The following is a 7,330-nucleotide window of genomic DNA, read 5'->3' as shown; positions in this document are numbered from 1 at the left end:
TTCCTTCCAAGGCCCCAGATAGGAAGGCATGGGTGGGCCCTAGCCCTGCCTCTAGCTTTCCTGCCTCCTGGTGAGTGTGCTGCCTACAGAGACGCTCATGGTTCTTATTTTGTTTCTTCTTTGGAAGTGGTGTGATACATGTAATGCCTCTTTATGCTTTCTGTTGTTCCCATTGCAGCCAGTCAGATATCTTCCAACTTGGAAGGCAGAATGAAGTCAGTCACTGGGACAACAGGGTCATCTGCTGTAATCACTTGTGATCTTCCTGGAGAAAATACCAGATACATCCACTGGTACTTCCACCAGGAGGGGAAGGTCTCACAGCGTCTTCTGTACTGTGACACCTACAACGCCAGGGTTATGTTGGATTCAGGAATCAGTCCAGGGCAGAGGGATAGCTATGCAATCATGACGAGGAGCTCGAAATTGATAGTGCAAAATCGAATTGAAAATGATCCTATGGTCTATTACTTTGCCACCTGGGACAGGCACAGTGGTTCAGACCAGCCCTACACCACACTGAAACCTGCCTTGGTTCCTTAGCTGCCCCCTCTCATGTCCTGCCACTGAATTTACTGTATTCTGTACAAAGAGAATCACAGCTTCACTCCTGATCTCCCCCTAATATCACACTCCCCTGGCAGCAGCTGCTCCTGTTCCCCACCCATCCCCCAGGACTTTCCTGAAGACCAAGCTGCCATCTCCAGGCCTCAGCTAAGCAGCCTGCCTGAGAGCAAGGTTCTCTCAGCTCTCCTAGGACACGGGGGAGGCCCACTCACTCTGTTTCCTAGGACACACAGCTACACCTAAGGTCCAGCTCTGAAGCGAGATACTCTAGACAGCAAATGGAAAGGGTATTTATACTCATCATGTATCCAATCATGATCCAGGCATCGCAGCTGAGTCTGGTGCTTATTCCTTATGTTTATAACAATATAAGCAATACGGTAATTCCCACTCAATCACTAGCCTAGATATGCAGTTGCTCATTCTCTCCCTCTGCCCTGAATTTTTCTCTCTCCTTTCTTACTTCCTTGCTTGCTTGATTTTTCTCTCCCTTTCTCCTTTCCTTCCTGCCTCGTTCCCTTTCTTCATTCCATCAATTCTCCTTCCTTTTTTTCCTTCTTTCCTTCCTTTCTTATTTTTTTTTTTGGGGGGGGGTACATAATCAGAATACTTCTTCCACATAGTCATTCAAATAATTTTTCTCTATTTGTTCATGCCCACATTGATATAGCTAGTGTAATTGTTCAGTTTTCATTTTTATATTTTAGGTATTTGCTATATTATTTTCTGTTTCATACTTGGCTTGTATACATAAAACGGTTACATGGAACTGAAGTCAAATTTTAAAAGATGATGCATTGGAAGCTTTTAGCTTCCGTTCTAGATTTCTCATTCCTCTTTCTCCCTGAACCTATGGGTAAAAATACTTTCATTATTCACTTGAACTTTTTCACTTTGTCATAGTGCCGTATGTATTGTTTCTTTTTCAATGCCATATTTATATTTTCATTTTTATATTGGGTTTTTATACATTTTAAACAATCTTTCATTTTCCTGTGTTTGGATTTTGTTTTACTTCTAAAGGAGCACATACTTCCTATGTTTGCATAAAGAATTCCTTATTATCTATTTGAATGTTTTTATGCATTGATTACTTAATGATGGCATCATTGATCTATCAGGATTTTTATACAATAATTACTATATTGATAACAGGAATACCAGCCAGGCCCGGTGGCTCATTCCTGGAATCCCAGCATTGGGGTAGTCGAGTCGTTAGGATCTCTTGAGGCCAGGAGATTGAGACCAGTTTAGCCAAAGTGGTGAAACGCTGTCTCTACTAAAAGTAAAAAGAATTAGCCACCTGTAGTGGCACACACATGTAATCCCATCCACTTTGGATGCTGAGGCAGGAGAATCTGTTGAGCCTGGAAGGTGGAGGGGTCAGTGAGTTAACATCACACTACTGCACTCCAGTTTAGACAACAGAGTAAGACTATGCCTCAAAAACATTAAGAATAATACTACTGATGGTAAATATGAGTACTGACATTCCGGTAGTTAATTAACTAAGCACATGATATGCATATTTTATTTAATCTACATAGAAACTTCATTCAGGAATGAAAGTACCATTGAATGTCATACAGAAATTCAGGGTTAACTGACGTTCCCTAAGTCATATACTTTAATATGATGATTGCAAAGCAAGCTCTGTGGTTCCAAAAATGAGATTTGTTAATTCAATTAGCATTCCCTCATCTCTAGGAGTCCTAGCATTATTATACACCTTCATAGGTCATTTAGAGTTCTTCTTCTGTGAATTGTCTTGTCATACTCTGCCTATTCTTCTTTTGGGGGATTCATATTTTCTTATTGGTTCATAACAACTAATACAAACCATTTTAAAGACACTGACCCTTTACCAAATGTGTTGAGAATATTTTTCGTCATTGGGTATTATTTGTATTTGGCACCTTTTGTTGAATTGAACTTTCAGACAATAAAACAATAAAAGCTGTCGGTTTTTCTATGGTCTGTAGTTTGATGTCAGGCACAGAGAGGCCAATCTCAACTAGAAATTTGTGCAATTCATCATTCTTTAAGTGTAATGATTTTTTAATTTACAACTGCATCACTGTAACTGGTAAGGTAGGAATTCAAGAATGTTAGTTTCCACATGGAAGTCAATACCCCAAGAAGGACTTATTAAATAATTGACTATTTCCTTGTAGATATTAACGTATCATTTTATCACGTGGTAAAATATTACATACACATGGCTCTCTTCCTGCATTTTCCACTGTGTTCTATGAACCTTTTCACTGTAGTTCCAGTACTGCCCCTCTTCAGCACTGTAGCTTTAGAGTTCTTTTCACATTCTGATAAAGGTTCTCTCGTCATATTTTTGTCTTAAGAATTTTCTGTCCATTCTAGCGTGATTTCAGTTCTCTCCCTTCTCATTTATGAACCGTGACACCTCTGTCCAGAAAGGTTTTGTCAGGCTCCAAGGCAGGCAAGCTTCCCTCCTCTACAAGGTCTCTGAGAACTCAGCTTTGAGCTGCTCCTGCGGCAGCCTAATGTCCTGCACGTGTGGCCCAGAGGCAGATGGACACCACTTGGAGCCGCGTGCCTTTCTCATTCCCAGCTGGGATGACGGCAGAAACTGAATTCTCTGAGCTAGGCCAACACAACAACCGAGAGGGACACACTTCTGCATCTTATTCTGCATATTTTAAACGTGTGTCTAAACATATTTGCTACAGAGGAGGTGAAAATCTGTGTGCACTACTGGATTTTCACGATTGTTTTACTGGACTCGTTTTGTTGCCTAGATCTCCATCTGAGAAACCAGGTGCCCTGCAGATAGCAGTCTGAGCTCTGAGGGTAGGGCTGCCAAATAAAGTATCGAGTGCCCTGGAAATGCGGAAGTTCAGATAAATACCAAGATTTAGTTTAAGTATGTTCCAAATATTGCATGACACGTCATCCTGTACTACTCAAAAAAAAAAAAACAAAAAAACGAAAAAACTCACATTCCTACTTCAATGCTTAAAAAATCCTCTAAGAGACCACGCCCACAAGGTCCTATGAAGGCCTGACTGACACATGACACCCCCAACCTCATGTCCGCACACCCATTTAATTTAGACGAGAGTCCAAGACCCACCAACATACCTCACCCTCAGTACTCTTAATAAAGGAGAGTAGCCATGGGTGCTGCCTCCTTTTTCCCTGCAGATTCAAAAAAGAAGGTGGTTCCGGGCCCTAATCAGAAGCTTCCTGGCACAATGAGGCCTTGGCAGCAGCTTTACCTGCCAAAACACTACAGTGCAGGTTGTCAGCCTGTTGTGAAGTGCCCCCTGAAAGGGCTGGGCCTGTTAACTCCAGGATTGGCTTCCCCCAGGTCTGCAAGCCCTCTGCTGCTGCCCGCCTGAGCTCTCCTTGCCCCTGGCTCTCTTCTGCAGAGGACCTGCTCTCAGCTGCCACAGGAGGGCGCTGGAGAACGGGCCTGAGCAGAGAGGCAGGCGCTCCTCTGCAGGTCCTCCCAGGCACCACCACTTCCGGGAGGAAGGCTTGGGAGTCCCCTAAGACAGATCCTCAGTCACTTCCCTCTGCTTGTGGCTCCGGAAGACCAGCTCCCCTCACTGTGCTAGGGATCACTTCCCTGGCCGCTTTCCTTCCAAGGCCCAAGAGAGGAAGGCATGGGGTGGGCCCTAGCCCTGCTTCTAGCTTTCCTGCCTCCTGGTGAGTGTGCTGCCTACAGAGAGGCTCAAGGGTTTTGTTTTCTTCTTTTGCAAGGGATGCCATACTAAGGAATGCCTCATTATGTTTTGTGTTGTTCCCATTGCAGTCAGTCAGGTATCTTCCAACTTGGAAGGGAGAATGAAGTCAGCCACTGGGACAACTGGGTCATCTGCTGTAATCACTTGTGATCTTCCTGGAGAAAATACCAGATACATCCACTGGTACCTCCACCAGGAGGTGAAGGCCCTACAACGCCAGGGTTACGTTGGATTCAGGAGTCAGTCCACGGAAGAGGGATAGCTATGCAATCATGAGGAGTTCGAAATTGATAGTGCGAAATCTAAATGAAAATCATTCTAGGGTCTACTACTTTGCCACCTGGGACAGGCACAGTGGTTCAGACCTGACTACACCACACTGAAATCTGCCTTGTGGCTGCTTAGCTGCCCCTCTCATTTCCTGCCACTGAATTTACTGTATTCTGTACAAAGAGAAACACTTTTTACTCCCGATCTACCCCTAATATCACAGTCCCCTGTTCCCCACCCCTCCCCCAGGACTTTCCTGAAGACCAAGCTGCCATCTCCAGACCTCAGCTAAGAAGCATGCCTGAGAGCAAGATTCTCTCGGCTCTCCTAGGACACAGGGAGGCTCAGTCAGTCTGCTTCCTAGGACACACAGGTAGACCTAGGGTCCAGCTGTGAAGCGAGATGCTCTGGACAGCAAATGGGAAGTGTATTTATACTCATGATGTATCCAATCATGATCCAGGGATCGCAGCTGAGTCTCGTGCTTATTCCTTGGGATTATAACAATAGAAGCAATACTGTAATTCCCACTCAATCACTAGCCTAGATATGCGGTTGCTCATTCTCTCCCTCTGCCCTGCCTTTCTCTCTCTCTGCTTTCTTCCTTGCATGCTTTTTTCTCTCCCTCCCTCCTTCCTCCTTTCCTTCCTGCCTCGTTCCCTTCCTTCGTTCCATCTATTCTCCTTTCTTTTTTTCCTTCTTTCCTTCCTGGCTTTTCTCTTTTGTTGGGGGATATGTACATAATTAGAATACTTTCTCCACAAAATCATTGCAATAATTTTTCTCTATTTCTTCATGCCAATATTGATATAGCTAGTGTAATTGTTCAGTTTTCATTTATATTTTTATATTCAGTTATCATTTTTTATACCCCCCAAAATTTGGGTATTTGCTGTACTATTCTGTTCTAAACAGTTACATGGAACTGAAGTCAAAATTATAAAAGGAGATGCATTTGAAGCTTTTAGCTTCCATTCTAGATTTCTCATTCCTCTTTGCTCCCTGACACTAGAGGTAAAAATACTTTTATCAGTTTACTTGAACTTTTTCATTCTGTCATAGTGCCATATGTATTGTTTCTTTTTCAATGCCATATTTATATTTTCATTCTTATATTGGGTTTTTATACATTTAAAGAATCTTTTATTTTCCTGTCTCTGGATTTTGTGTTTCTAAAGGTGCACATACTTCCTAAGTTTGCATAAAGAAGTCCATAGCATTTATTTGAATGTTTTTATGCATTGATTATTTAATCATGGCATGACTGATCTTTCAGGATTTTTATACAAGAATTACTATATTAATAATATTAATACTGGCCAGGCCCGGTGGCTCATGCCTGGAACCCCAGCAATGCGGTAGTGGAGTCCTTAGGATCACTTGAGGCCAGGAGATTGACACCAGCTTAGCCAAAGTGGTGAAACCCTGTCTCTACTAAAAATATAGGAAATTAGCTGACTGTAGTGGCACACACATGTAATCCCATCCACTTTGGATGCTGAGGCAGGAGAATCTCCTGAGCCTGGATGCTGGAGGTGTCAGTGAGCTAAGATAACATTACTGTACTCCAGTTAGGGCAACAGAGCAAGACTATGTCTCAAAACATTAATAATAATAGTAATAATACTATTGATGGTAAATATGGGTGCTGACGTTCTGGTAGTTAATGTACTAAGCACATGATATACATATTTTATTTAATGTACATAAAAACTTGAATCAGAGATGAAAGCACCATTGAATATAATACAGAAGAAATTGATGGGTTGACTGAGGTTCCCTAAGTCATATATTTAATTTGATAATGATTGCAATCCTCTGTGGTTTCAAAAATGAGACTTGTTAATTCAATTAGCATTCCCTCATCTCTAGGAGTCCTAGCATTATTATACACCTTCATAGGTCATTTAGAGTTCTTCTTTTGTGAATTCCCTTGTCATACTCTGCCTATTCTTCTTTTCGGAATTAATATTTTCTTATTGGTTCGTAAGAATTAATACATAGCATTTTAGGGACACAGACCCTTTATCAAATATGCTGAGAACATTTTTGCTCATTGGTTATTATTTATATTTTGGCACCTATTGTTGAACTTTGAAACAATAAAACTAAAAAAGCTGTCAATTTTTCTAGGGTCTCTAGTTTGATGTCAGGCTTAGAGGGCCAATCTCACCTAGAATTTTATGCTGTTCATCATTCTTTGAGTATAATGATTTTTTAAATCACAACTGCATCACTGTAACTTGTAAGGTAGAAATTCAAGAATGTTAGTTTCCACATGGAAGTCAATACACCAAAAAGGACTTATTAAATAATTGACAATTTCCTTGTAGATAGTAACGTATTTTATCACATGGTAAAATATTACATACACATGGCTCTCTTCCTGCATTTTCCACTGTGTTCTATGAACCTTTTCACTGTAGTTCCAGCAGTGCCCCTCTTCAGCACTGTAGCTTTAGAGTTCTTTTCACATTCTGAGAAAGTTTCTCTCATTATACTTTTGTTTTAAGAATTTTCTGTGCATTCTAATGTGATTTCAGTTCTCTCCCTTCTCATTTTTAAACAGTGACACTTCTGTGCAGAAAGGCTTTGTCAGGCTCCAAGGCAGGCAAGCTTTCCTCCTCTACAAGGTCTCTAAGAACTCAGCATTGAGCTGCTCCTGCGGCAGCCTAATGTCCTGCACGTGTGGCCCAGAGGCAGATGGAGACCACCTGGAGTCGCGTGCCTTTCTCATTTCCAGCTGGGATGACAGCAGAAACTGAATT

The 7,330-nt window shown here is 41.8% G+C and overlaps 1 long non-coding RNA gene across 1 annotated transcript; it reads left to right on the top strand.

Moving 5' to 3' along the window:
- The first annotated feature begins 675 nt into the window (after positions 1-675).
- On the top strand, positions 676-6,167 carry LOC116546991. The gene is made up of 2 exons (XR_004266901.1): positions 676-1,325; positions 5,478-6,167. It is a non-coding gene; the product is annotated as an uncharacterized LOC116546991 (long non-coding RNA).
- The last annotated feature ends 1,163 nt before the right edge of the window (positions 6,168-7,330 follow it).

This window comes from Sapajus apella, unplaced genomic scaffold (assembly GCF_009761245.1).
Source record: "Sapajus apella isolate SASKATOON/1434 unplaced genomic scaffold, GSC_monkey_1.0 scaffold1803, whole genome shotgun sequence".
In the NCBI taxonomy this organism is placed as follows: domain Eukaryota; kingdom Metazoa; phylum Chordata; class Mammalia; order Primates; family Cebidae; genus Sapajus; species Sapajus apella.
Note: the sequence above shows the minus strand (reverse complement) of the source record. Positions and strands in the feature narration are given on the sequence as shown.